Here is a 12,266-nt window from a genome sequence, read left to right on the forward strand (position 1 = left end):
GCGCAGGCCACTAGGCACTCCCTGAACCGAAGTAACAGTCAACATTTTATCGAATTAGAGAGGAAAACCTTGGGAAAATTGGGACATTTGGAATAAGTGATTTGGTAGACACCCTGTCCCATCATTCAGTGAGAAACGTCATCTTGCACTATACAGCGAGGGTCGAATGAATCTAACATATTTCACTTAGAACGAAAAAATTAGTTTTGCATGCTGCGACACTGAAATTTTGATTTTGATTCATTAAAAATTCAAGTTCATCTATCTGAACCTATACGTTGATTGCACTGTCTGAGCATGCTGTTGCAACCGGGCGATGAGGAAGAAGAGAAGCGGCGGGAGCTCATGCATTTTGTAATTTTTATCAGTCTGAAAAACGAACAGTAAAGGAAAAGGTCGCACCGACCGATTTGTCTAGCGTAATTGCCTTCGTATTCCTTGGTTCCTCAACATATGGTGCCGAAACCCGGAAGTGTCCCGCATTACAAGGGCCCAAGCTACACGGCGGATAGAATTTCAATCCTGCAGCTGCAACGGAATTCAGCAGTTACTTGGCGGGAGCAGACCACTGGGAAAAGAACAGCGACGGAACCTTGCCAGGCGACCATACGGCCTCGTAAATACAAATAGTCAATGGAAAGGCTGAAGGCTAGGCGGTCGGCTCGGCGGGCACAAAGCACTAGGATAATGAACGACGCCAATCGAATTCTACAGGATCCCAGCCCCGACCTAGCAAGAGTGCGTTCGATCAAGGACAGACCAGCAATGCAGAGCTCCGACTACTTGACGGTGAGATAGAGCCGCTAATTCCAATCAGAGAACTGGGAAGTGAGTGCACCGCCACTGCAGGGGAGAATCGTAGAGACGTGCCCCGGAACTGACGGAATTGTTCGTGCCTGTCTCGTGAAACAGCAAAACGGTACGCTCATAAAGAGACCCGCGCAGAAACTTTATTTGCTGGAAATTCGTCCAAGTCAACTTCAGGCTCAGGAGGATGTTGCAACCGGGCGATGAGGAAGAGAAGCGGCGGGAGCTCATGCATTTTGTAATTTTTATCAGTCTGAAAAACGAAAAGTAAAGGAAATGGTCGCACCGACCGATTTGTCTAGCGTAATTGCCTTCGTATTCCTTGGTTCCTCAACACATGCGAAACAAACTTTTGCACTTTATTTAAAGTATGATACATTCATTTGGTCATCGCAGTAGACAGTTTCGGCAAAGCGTGTGATAATTTAGAGGTATGTACTCGCACAATCCGGTATGGCAGCGTGATCGTTGAATGCAACACGTAAGACAAACTAAAGGGACTTCCTGTGGGCATAACGCAAGTGTTGTCTCAGCTGCACAGCCTCTGGACTCGTTGCTGGGTTTTGCGCCTCACAGCTGCATCAAGGAGCTCAGTATTTTGTTTACGGGCGAACCAATGAAGCCTCACCCTTGTAAACAAAGGAAATAAATCACCATAGACATCCTCACTGCAGAGTGTCAGCAGCTTTTCGACCTTCTCATGAAGAGTGATGCACAACGTCTTCCCAACGCCTTCTTTCAAAACAAGACTGTCAATTGACGCCACAAAAACCTTCTCACAAGCTTGAACGAAAGAAACAAAGCAAGGTTAGGGAACCGAGAGGCTTCCAAAGTATCCTTCAGCCGTTCCTTTCACACTCAAATACAACAACACTTGGCTGTCATCAGAAAAAGTGGCATTCTTGATTTGCAATTTACATTGCTGAGCCACGTTTTGACATGTGTGATATTTGACAAACTTTATTACAAGCCATCCAGCAAAGTAAATCATGTTGTTAAGTGATAATAAAGTGGGATAACTACAGGATGTGAGATCAGCTGCACATTGTGGAAGTGAGCTTCCTAGACTAAATGAAGCTGAGGGAGCTGAGAAACCAACTGGAGGAGCCGCTAAAAGAGTTGCCATGTCCTCTTCGCAGTTGCTCTTGTCAGACAGTTTAAACAAGTTGCTAACTAGGAGATGTCTAAAGGCTGCCTGAAACTGCCCGCAAGAGGAATTGGTGTTCGCACCAGACTTTGACCTTATTACGGAGAATGTGTTTTCGAGTGCATCTTGGTTGAGATGGCGAGTCAGGAGGTATCTGAAACCATACTCAGATGTCAGGTGCTCACAAATCAGCATAATAGACCGAATGGTCAAGGAGAAACCGCGAATGCAAGCAGTCTGCCGTGGGCACCCAAGAACGGTAAGGCTTTCGAACATATGAAGGCATTCTTTCAGAAACTCCTTGTGAACAGAGCCTTCGTGCATTGCAGACACATATGCACTCTTCCTGCGTTTCTGTGAGCTGTTCAAGCTATGAAAAAGACGATCCATTTTGTCAATAAACCGGGCCGTGTGGATACCTTCAACTGGCAGTTGCTGGAAAGTTACCTTGGCAAACATTGCAGCAGCACAGTCATTACTGAATATTTGCGCTGCTAGTTTCACTGACATTTTGGAGGCAAAAGTCAAATTAAAATGCTTCTCACTGAGCCTTGGCATGGATCGGATTTCAAGCTGTTTGTCTTTTTCGTAAGCTTCCCTGAGGAAAGAGCTTCTCAAAGTGTGGTCCCCAACTTAAAAATTGTACTTGAAGAACATATTTCGTAAGCACTTCAGCAGATGTGGAACATCAAATAGAAAAAAGGTGGCTTCTCATTCACAGTTACGTAGGGCTTCTCAAGGGTAACAAGGCCATTAAAAAGAGCAACATTTTGATTGCCTTGGTCACATACGACAGCTACTGGCTCCAGGCCGGCTTTCACAAGCCAATTGTGGCACTGGAAAAGAAGGTCACGCAAAATGTTGGCAGGTGTTCCGCCATGAGCAAACAAATAGCCAAGTGGCTGCTTCCATGGTCTGCGAATGCCTTTATCCATAAACACAAGAGCTTTGTTTGCAAGGTTATAGCCTCTTCCAGTGTTACTTTCTTCGAGCCCTTCAAACCTGTCCACAGAGGGGTTGTACGAAAGCTCTTTCGTGACGTGCATGTCGTCAAAGGCAATAATGCATGGCTTGTCTTCTGGTGAAAAAGAAGCTGCACGTCTTTTGACTAGTTCGAAAACTTCTGGGTAAAAACCAACCCACAGAGGAACACGCTGAAGCCAAAGCTGTAGCGACCTAACGGATGGGAGCCTCAACAATTGCCTACAGTACCGGTAACCCTTAGGGCTGTGAAAGTACAAGCCCAAGTCAAAGGCTTTGTTCTGGCTGCAGCACCGCCTACCGAACCTGCTCGCATTGGTCATCTTCAGCTGAGCTTCCACAAGGGCAGCAGCGCTGGAGAGACAAGGCTACGTACCCTTTCAACTATCTCAGTGACAGTCAGCATATGACGCCGTCGCTGCAGTCGTTGCTGGAGTCTCTTGTTATGTTTCCGAAGCTGTCGAAGTCTGGCCCTCAACACGTCCATCTTCCCCTTGCCCTCGGTGCGGGTGGCACAGGACCCTACAAGGGGAAAGCAAAAGCAATTATGAAACATTTCGAGAAATAATGAAATAAACAATGTGCCTCACTGTAGAAAATGTGGAAGTACAAGTAAATTTTGTGCATCATGACGGACACCTACGTTGGTGAGGAACCGCAGAAGTCGAAGACACCGACGCATCATAATCGGTAGGGGAAGGTTTAGGTGCCCACACATCGTTTCCTCCAGACGGCGGGCGATGTCCATCCATCGCGCCTTGCATCGCGTATGTGTGATCCACTACAGGAAACAAAGTGACAGAGTGGTTGCAAAAAGCTGAACCAGCTATGACTGGTCAAGTACTACGCCACAAAGTAATCTTCAAAGACTGTCCTAAACAACGCACACTATGAAAACTTACCATGAACTCTGGTTGGAGGGCTAGTCTTCGTGCCAGAGGTCAGAGCCGTGAGACTGCTCCCCACATCTGCAAAGCAATGACGAGGCAATTAAAAAATCTGTCAAAAACATCAGTCATTGTATTGTTTCAGGAAATTCCTGCGGCATGTGACAAGCTGTAGCCCGTTGCAACCTAAGAACGAAGGGCGAGGGTAGGACGGGCCGGGGAGGAAGAAGCAGACGGAACGCTGGAGAAGAGAGAGGAAAACCTCCTTCTCTCTTTAGCGTTCCGTCTGCTTCCTCCTCCCCGGCCCGTCTTACCCTCGCCCTTCGTTCTCAGGTTGCAGCGGACTATAGAATAAAAACATGGTAATACATGTTTTACATGTTTCCCAAAGATGGCTACTACACGACAGTCCGAAATATATAAGAAACAAGGCCTGCAACACTTCTCCGCCAATATGCAATTGCTTTTACCTTCTTCTGTTGTGTGGTGCGTGTGACACCGTGATGATGTGGGCCCATCGGTGCTACTGCTGCTGGCCAGTGTGGGCTCGCCCTCGCTAGTCAATTGGCCAGGGCTGCTGCTCTGGACGGCATCTCCGGCACCTATGCAATATTAAGCACACACGTTATGTACACTAAAAAAGTTCCCTGTATCTGCATGTAAAATACTTTCTGAATAAGCTCATCTTTTCAAAGTTGGTCAAAAGACCAACTTTTCAGAGAGCTGCGTGTAGTGAAGATATCTGATCACTATGCTTTCAGACTTAGCATAAAGTATAAACAGGAATGTCGCGAGTTAGACAGTTTTTTTTATTGTCATTATCATCACTTCGAAAAAAAGCTGCAACATATTCCACCCGTCGCTGTGATGTTTGGGCAGTGGAAACGTGACGAACAGATTATGGCCTCCAAATGATTAAAATAACCTTGCCAACATTCCTGAACACTCTTAAGGGCTCTAATTTTGATGTCGAACCTTCCAATATGTGTGCGCTTAAGGATGATTTTCTTTCTAATTAAACAATCCTTACTGCTGTTGATCAGCTAGAAGATTTTGCTTTTGTTTCGTTAATTTTTTGTTGTTAAGTATTTTGTATTATATAAATTCTTGTGTATGACTTCCCCAATGCTGTGTATCTGTGGGGGGCTGAGGACCAGTCAAGCTGCTTGCACAGCTTTTTTCCTCAGCTCCCACCATACTTGTATGGTAAAATAAAGTCATTATTATTCTCAGTAATAATGAAAACAATATTTCGTGCTTACCCTCAGTGGTCAAATATGCTGGTATTGCATCACGACGCAGCCTTCCTCGGTAAAGAAATGCAGAGGGTTTGAAGTGCCTGGAGCATACCGCCCGTTCCCGCAGCTACTGTGGTGTCTTGTTCTGTAGGCTTGTGTTCCGGCAGAACTCAACCCAGACCCTCCGCCTGAATGTGAAGCAGTGTATTACTTTACATACCCTTGGCTAAAGTGGACATTTAAGATAGAAAAGATTACACAATAATGTTGGCGATAAACTAGTCACATCATTGTACTTGGTCTCTCGTCTGGGTCCAGCGAACGCCATGAGCGCGGAGCACACCTCTGTGCCCGTGAGGTTAGATAGGTTCACAACGCTGACGATTACATTACTAGATTCCCGAGCACGACATCCACAGCAAGTAGACCTGATAGTCGCCAGCACGTTAGAGGGACGACACCAAACACGTTTCAAGCAGAAAGGACGTTTTAGTGTTATTCACACTATAATATAAAAGTTCGTTAAAACTGAAATGTTCAGTCATTGTTTCTTATTAGGTTTTTGGGGTCACGCAGCCGTTCAGCAGAGGTCAAGCAAAGCCGCCACTAATATCTAAGATTAGTTTCGTCTCGCGAAGCTTGGAACGGAGACTGGGCCCAAAAAAGCTCGATCAACGGGTGCTTAATACTAAATGAGCTTGCATGAGGGCCCATAGAAGAGGTCAAGAGCTTACCAGACATCACCGGACAACTGACGTCAGGGCATCACACATAGTTGCAGCCGACACAGCTGCTACAAGCTTCACCTTGCAGCGTCTACAGGAAAACGATGGAGTGTGATGCCAGCGGTGCAGTCATCACTTGGGCATCGCGCTACCGCGCAGCGCCTCTTTACATGGGGCGGGCGCATCGTCCCGACGACAGAGCCTTGAACGCGCCCGTCCGGCGCTCGACGACAAAAGCAACAGAACGGCGCAATAGGATCCAACTAGCACAGACCGTTCGAGGGAAAACTTAAGACCACGAAGTCGTTTTAAACTGTTGCAAAAAGTGAAAGTTCGACGGGAGCTACAGAAATATAGGCACACTGGCGAACGCAAACAATGCAAACACGAGGCGTATCAGGACTGCGAACTTCTGCCGACGGTGAAAAATAGCGACGTTGTAGAAGTCGCAACAAGTATGCACGACATAATACATATTGAACATAACCTGAAAAATTCACCACTCTAAACATGTTGAAACTAAGTTATTATTAATAAATAATACTTTGATTTAAAGTCAACTATATCAGACACTGAAAGTGTGTCTTTAATATTTTATCAACTTAGTGTTTGGCCGCGCAAAACACAGTCGCGCTGCGGTAGCGCGGCCTCCAGGATGATGACGCTAACGATTGGTTTTGGGCCGCTTTTTTGCTCCACTTTCGCGACCTATATGAATTGACCTTGCAAGGTCTTCGTTACATGTATTTCAATATGGAAATAGAGGGATAAAGCTTGCACTCGTGTGAAAGCCTAAAAATTGCCTACCCGATAGATTTTATTATCTATCACGTGGCTCCATCTGTGAGCAACCTTTCATAGTTATTTCACAACCGATGTCATCTTGTCCGACTTTTCAGCGACAGACTACTTGCATGACCCCGTTTCCTTCTGTCGTGTTCAAGGTTTCGGGGTGTTCGCTGCGCAGATTATCTATATTTATGTTTTGTTTGGGGAGGTAGGCACGGTTACGAGGAAATCACGCAGTCATCGTTTTTGGAAGCGCCGTGTGGCGAAGTGCAAGACTGGCAACTAAATTTTTTTTCTGTAGCCGTATTTTTTTTCTTTGTGACGTTGCCCATTGTCTGCTCGAGTCAGTGGCGGAGCCAGGTAATATTTCGAGGGGACCTGATGTCGGTGTGGCGTCCATGACTTGGGAGGTTGGAAAATTAGGGGGGAGGTGTGGGGGGGGGGGGGGGGGGGGGGGGCGGGCTGAAGCCCCATAAGACCTTTCCATGGCTACGCCTCTGGCTTGAGTCTGTCTTTTTCCTTTTACATTTTTTTATACCACCGTCACCTTGGTTGCTCAGGCCTCGCACTATTTGATCCAGCCATGTGCATGTTACTTAGAAAAATGCAATTAAGTTGAGTTGCTGAGTATTGGCCTCAAAACTAATTTTAGTACAGTTGAAATTACTGAGATGAAAAGTAATTGAGTAAATTGCTAACTACCGTAAAGAAGCAGCCAATTACTTTTGAAGCTACTTTTATTTTGTTATGGCAACAAGATAGTGCATAGGTTTTGATCCGTTAGCGAAATTCTGCCAGCCAAATATAAAGCGGCTAGTGTTTTAACGGAAGTACTTTAATAGCTGGTTCTGCTTCTGCGTAGCTAAATGTTTTTTCCTTTAGTTTTTTGGTCAATAAAATACTACGGATGTCTAATTTCTTTCAGGTTTAGCACTGACTGAGCTTGATTTTGCAGATTTTTGTTGAGAGAATCGTAAAGTACATCTAAAAGTACTTGAAGTTAGATACAAAGTGTTAGATACAAAGTTAATTAAAGGTTATGTACTTCAAGTAAAGTAGTAAGTCCACCGGGTGAAGTTACTTGAAGTAAAATACTATGCACTTTCAAAGTACAAGTAATTTTTAACACAATCTTATATAATGGCCTTTCATCCCCTTTACAGTTGTTGTTGTTGTTTTCTTAAGTCGTATGCGTTGCTCTTGGTGGAAATTAAGGTTCATCCGTTTTTTTTTTTTTGAAATACCGGCAAATATTGGATAAAGTCGCCACAAAGTAGTAGATTTACTTTCGCAGGCGAACTATTTAACACACTCAACTTTAGGCACCTATTTGTATAGGTTCTAAAGCCGCCATTACTTCTTTCTGAGAAATGACCTGATGAAGTCTCGAAAGACGATATATTTGTACAAAGCAGGGTGTCGAACCGGAACCGAACCGAACCAAAAACCGGAACCGAACCGGTATTTTTTCCGAAACTGAACCCGAACCCGAACCGTTATATTGTTATCGCGATGAACCCGAACCGGAACTGAACCGGAAAAAAAATAACAGTTACCGGCTCATGTCCAAACGCTTCGGCCACGCGCTGTTGACAATGAATGCGCTATCAATGCCATTTGTTTTTTAAGTGTCGTTAACTGACACACACCTCGCTTACATATTTTTCTTCTCCACTCAGTCTTAGGAATATAAGCGCTGCATCCATGAATCTTGACAAACGCTGCATCCATGCATCTTGACATAGGAACCATGCAGTATTGCGCTGGTCGCGGCTTGCACGGAGGCAAAAAAATCGAAAGGCTGTGAAAAAAAAAAAAAAAAATCGCGTCACGGGATTTCCTTTTCCTACAATCTCGTAAATCCTAAATGCTGCTGTGTGCGCATTTCATAACAGATTTCTAGAACGCGCGAGTTCTTGAAGCTTGCTTTCATCGGAATGAGAAAAGAAAAGGCTGTGGAGTTTGATAATAATGCATCCGGTTTCGTATAGCCACTTAGAAGCTGACATATTTGTGAGACAGCGAACTCTTCTATTTTAATATTTATCCCATTACGTCCTTCTGGCGTTGCGTTCGGTGAAGTGTTTTTCATATTCCGTATCTTGTTTAATGAAAACTTCTTTAAGGGTCTAATTTCAGTTACCGAAGGCTAGTTCAAAGAAAGAAAGCTGTTTTTTCTGCCACTGTTCCTTCAGTTGCTTACACGCCGAGGTGGCGGGATAGTCAGCGAGTTCTACTTGTAAGTGGGTTTGTAAGGAGGTCGCGGATTTTACAGCTACTGCGTCGGACCCAATTAGATGAAGTCCGAATGCGTAAACGTCGGTGAGGTAACCTTTGAGTGCACATAAAGAAACCATTCCTGGTATAAATCCCTGAGCCTTACACTACGATGTATCCCGTTTCGTATGTGCTGATTTCAGATGTTTTATTTGTAATTTATTTTGATGTTGCAATTTGTCATTTATAATTTCCGAACCGGTTCGCGAACCGGTTCAGCGCCCCGAACCGGTTCGCGAACCGGTTCGCGGATCGAATTAATCGAACCGGAACTGAACCGGAACAAAATAAATTTACCTGAACCTGAACCGTAACCGAACCCGTATTTTTTTTGGTTCGACACACTGGTACAAAGTAGAGAATAATTGATGTCATTGACACGCCTTGGGCCGCTCGAGTTCATACGAAAATCTGGTATTCCTCCGCGGTCTCTGAATATTCTAGAGGCCGGCATCCTCTCCCTCTGTATGACACTGGCCAATCGGTCTCAACCACGTCAGCGTCACGTCGTGAGCCCGTGCCGAATGAACGCCTGGGCGCTAGCCCAAACATCCGCCAATCACTTAACGCTCACGTCGGAATTCCCCGTATAGTAGCATATGTTAAGCTGGCCGCCACCCCGGCGCCGAGCCTTGACCTTTCGAGCAGAGGACGTGCACACACGGTCCCCGACAACCGAGGTGGTGCGAGGACTGGGCCACCCTCACGCGGCAGCCGTCAAGCCGTCGGAACACCCGCGCGATGTCTATACTACCGAGCGCATTCGTCTAAATAAAAATTAAAAATACGCTTTCTTTTATCCTTACAATCCTCGAGACCAGCCTTCTAGAAGTCAGCAGCCTATGGCGTCCCAGCGAAGATCACTGTCGCGAAGACCGCTGCTATGCTTGGAGCTCTTCACCCTCTTCAATCGCAACGTAAACCTCCCAGCCCTGTACACAAGGTTTATATAAACCATCATAACCATTTTTTAATCATCTGTACAATCCTATCTCAACATCGTTGGACGTGGCACCGCGGGCCTTCCCTTTATGGGCGCTTTGCCTTTCTCAGGCACCGCGGCTCTCCCGAGCCGAAATACATATCACTATCACTATCACTATAACTATCATTATCAGTATCACTATCACAGCAAAGGAAAATATTTCGTTCCGACACCTTGGTTTGTAGTGGTCGTTGATGGCTCGGCCGATGTTTATGTTGTCTGCCTGCCGATTATGCGGCAGAGGTTCGTCATATGGCACCATCTAAGTTCAAAGGGGTACGAAAAGGAAATTCCGGGGCTCATTTTATTACCTATGTATATACTAGAACCACTAAATGAGCTGCGCATAGAGTATCGATCGGCACTCCGTTCCCCCCCCATTGTTGTGGGCGCCGCCATTTTGGTTCGTATGCAGAGCAGACGCCACTGCCGATTATGATGATTCAAAAGTGCGATATTCTCAACATTAGGTTTGTTGTTAGGAAGGTCATGTAATATTGCTTTGCCCTGTCGCGAACTGTTTAAGCATTTGGGGAGGGCGGAAAAGCGTTTCCGGTGATTTCAGATAAAGCTTCAGATAACGAGAAAACATGATTTTAAGACACAAAATGGCCGAGTGCCGCTATTCTGAAGCGTAGCTTATTTAGTGGCACTAGTATATACCATGTCGCGTCAGCGCCTGAGAAACTTCAGTGTTTCGTTTGGAAACGCAAGAAAAGCAATTTCAAAACGAATAAAACGGTTTCCCATGTTGCACCTCGTAATGCGGAACACAAGTTAGTCTGCTTCTTTTCCAGGAGTTGTGGTGACGTCAGGACGCCGAGCTCTAATTGGTTTTGAATGAAGGATGGTAGGTAGACATCGAGGCAGATTGCTTTGATTTTGAGGTGCACCCACTATCCTTCAATCGGAGCTCATCAGAGCTCGGCGTCCTGACGTCACCACAACTACTGCAAAAGAAGCAGACAAATTTGCGCTCCTGAGGACGAAGCTTTGCTGGGGGATCGTGACGGCGTTTCTCCTCTGAGTCTTGTTTGAAAGTCCGGTCTCAGGGCGCCGCCATCTTGCTGATTTGGGGTACGCTTAAGCCCGGCCATAATCTGATTACGACGCCTTAGCGAAGCTTCGCAATTGTATTATGTTGCATAATACTGAGCAAGATAGTGGTGCCCTGATGCCGGACTTACAAAAGTGAGTCTGGTCAATGGGAGGAGCCGGCGGAAGCCGGGGTGAAGCGGTGAAAGTGGTGACGCCGCCAGTGCCGCATATGCCTTCTGTGATTAGCTTGCAAAGTAGGAATACTCCGGGTTAACCTTAAAGGATTCGCGTAGCGCGGCGCAGGTATATATATATTTTTTTTGTTTCTGGATGAGGCTATAATTACATGAATGTAAAATTGTAAGAGATTGGTTGAAGAGGGAGTTTCAGGGTGCTGAGAGAGTTTACTGTGGCAGGAAAGATCACATTGACGAGAAACATTTCCTCAAACATGACGCGACACTGCAAATCTGGGGTGCGCGTTCGTGGTTTGGGTCAAAACTCCCAGGGAGCCAAATCCGCAGTTTCTACTGCACACTCCGTCGTGGCCGCGGCCGCGAGTAAAGTGAAAAGGAAGTTTGAGTGCGTTGTGATAGTCGCCATGACGACGACGTCTCGTGCGTTGCCCTTTCAGTTACGAAGAAGGGCACATTTCAACTTCTAGGGTGCAGGAAAGAAATGCTTGAATAGATCCTTAGCTAGACAGTGTGATTGGAGGGTATTTAATAAGCTCATTGTCGCCGTTAGGGGAATAATCGAGGCTAGTGATTGGTCACAAGATCTGTCAATCATCGCGCCCAAGGTCATTGAAAAAACTTCGGCCAATGACGTGCCCTCAGTGTAGCCCTATTCTTACCAATTAATGACAAAACTCTGCATATACGGCTCTGTTGCTCCTCCCGCAGTTGCGTCTCCCTCGGCCACACACTTTACTCATAGAGATGCCCTCGTAGTGAACACAATCGTGTAGTGCCAACGTAAAGTTGGCGATTTGGCCAGTTGTCAGTTGGCCACGTTGATTTAGGTGGCTCGCATCGGCTCGCGCGGCGTGCGATTGCTTGAAGCCGCCGAGTTGTTGCTGTGTTTATTCATCAAGGCAGCGATAACAGCGTGCTGAACTACGAGTTGCCGACCCAGGGATTCCCGAACGACGAGAAACTCCAAAGCGTGTGGATCCGTCTCGCGCGCCAGTGGTCTCTCATGTGGGCGCCGGTGAAAACAGATCTGTTTTATGGTGACCATTTCGCGATAGGGGACTATGAAAGGAGAGCCACTGTCCTCAGGAGTCGGTCTTCCTACTGTGCCTGCCGTGTGCCCGTCAGCTTCAGGAGACGACGAATAGGACAAGTCGAACAGGTATGGTTCTAGCCCAAATCGTCTGTCCGTCACCAT

The 12,266-nt window shown here is 46.1% G+C and overlaps 1 long non-coding RNA gene and 1 pseudogene across 1 annotated transcript; both read right to left on the reverse strand.

The window, feature by feature from the left end:
- Window positions 1–1,336: 1,336 nt before the first annotated feature.
- Window positions 1,337–2,337, reverse strand: LOC120842800 (annotated as a pseudogene).
- Window positions 2,338–3,675: 1,338 nt separating this feature from the next.
- On the reverse strand, window positions 3,676–5,168 carry LOC115308666. The gene is made up of 4 exons (XR_005715842.1): window positions 5,085–5,168; window positions 4,293–4,424; window positions 3,838–3,903; window positions 3,676–3,716 (listed from the first exon to the last, which is right to left on the reverse strand). It is a non-coding gene; the product is annotated as an uncharacterized LOC115308666 (long non-coding RNA).
- Between the last annotated feature and the right edge of the window lie 7,098 nt (window positions 5,169–12,266).

Source organism: Ixodes scapularis, unplaced genomic scaffold, assembly GCF_016920785.2.
Source record: "Ixodes scapularis isolate PalLabHiFi unplaced genomic scaffold, ASM1692078v2 ptg001192l_1__unscaffolded, whole genome shotgun sequence".
NCBI lineage: Eukaryota > Metazoa > Arthropoda > Arachnida > Ixodida > Ixodidae > Ixodes > Ixodes scapularis.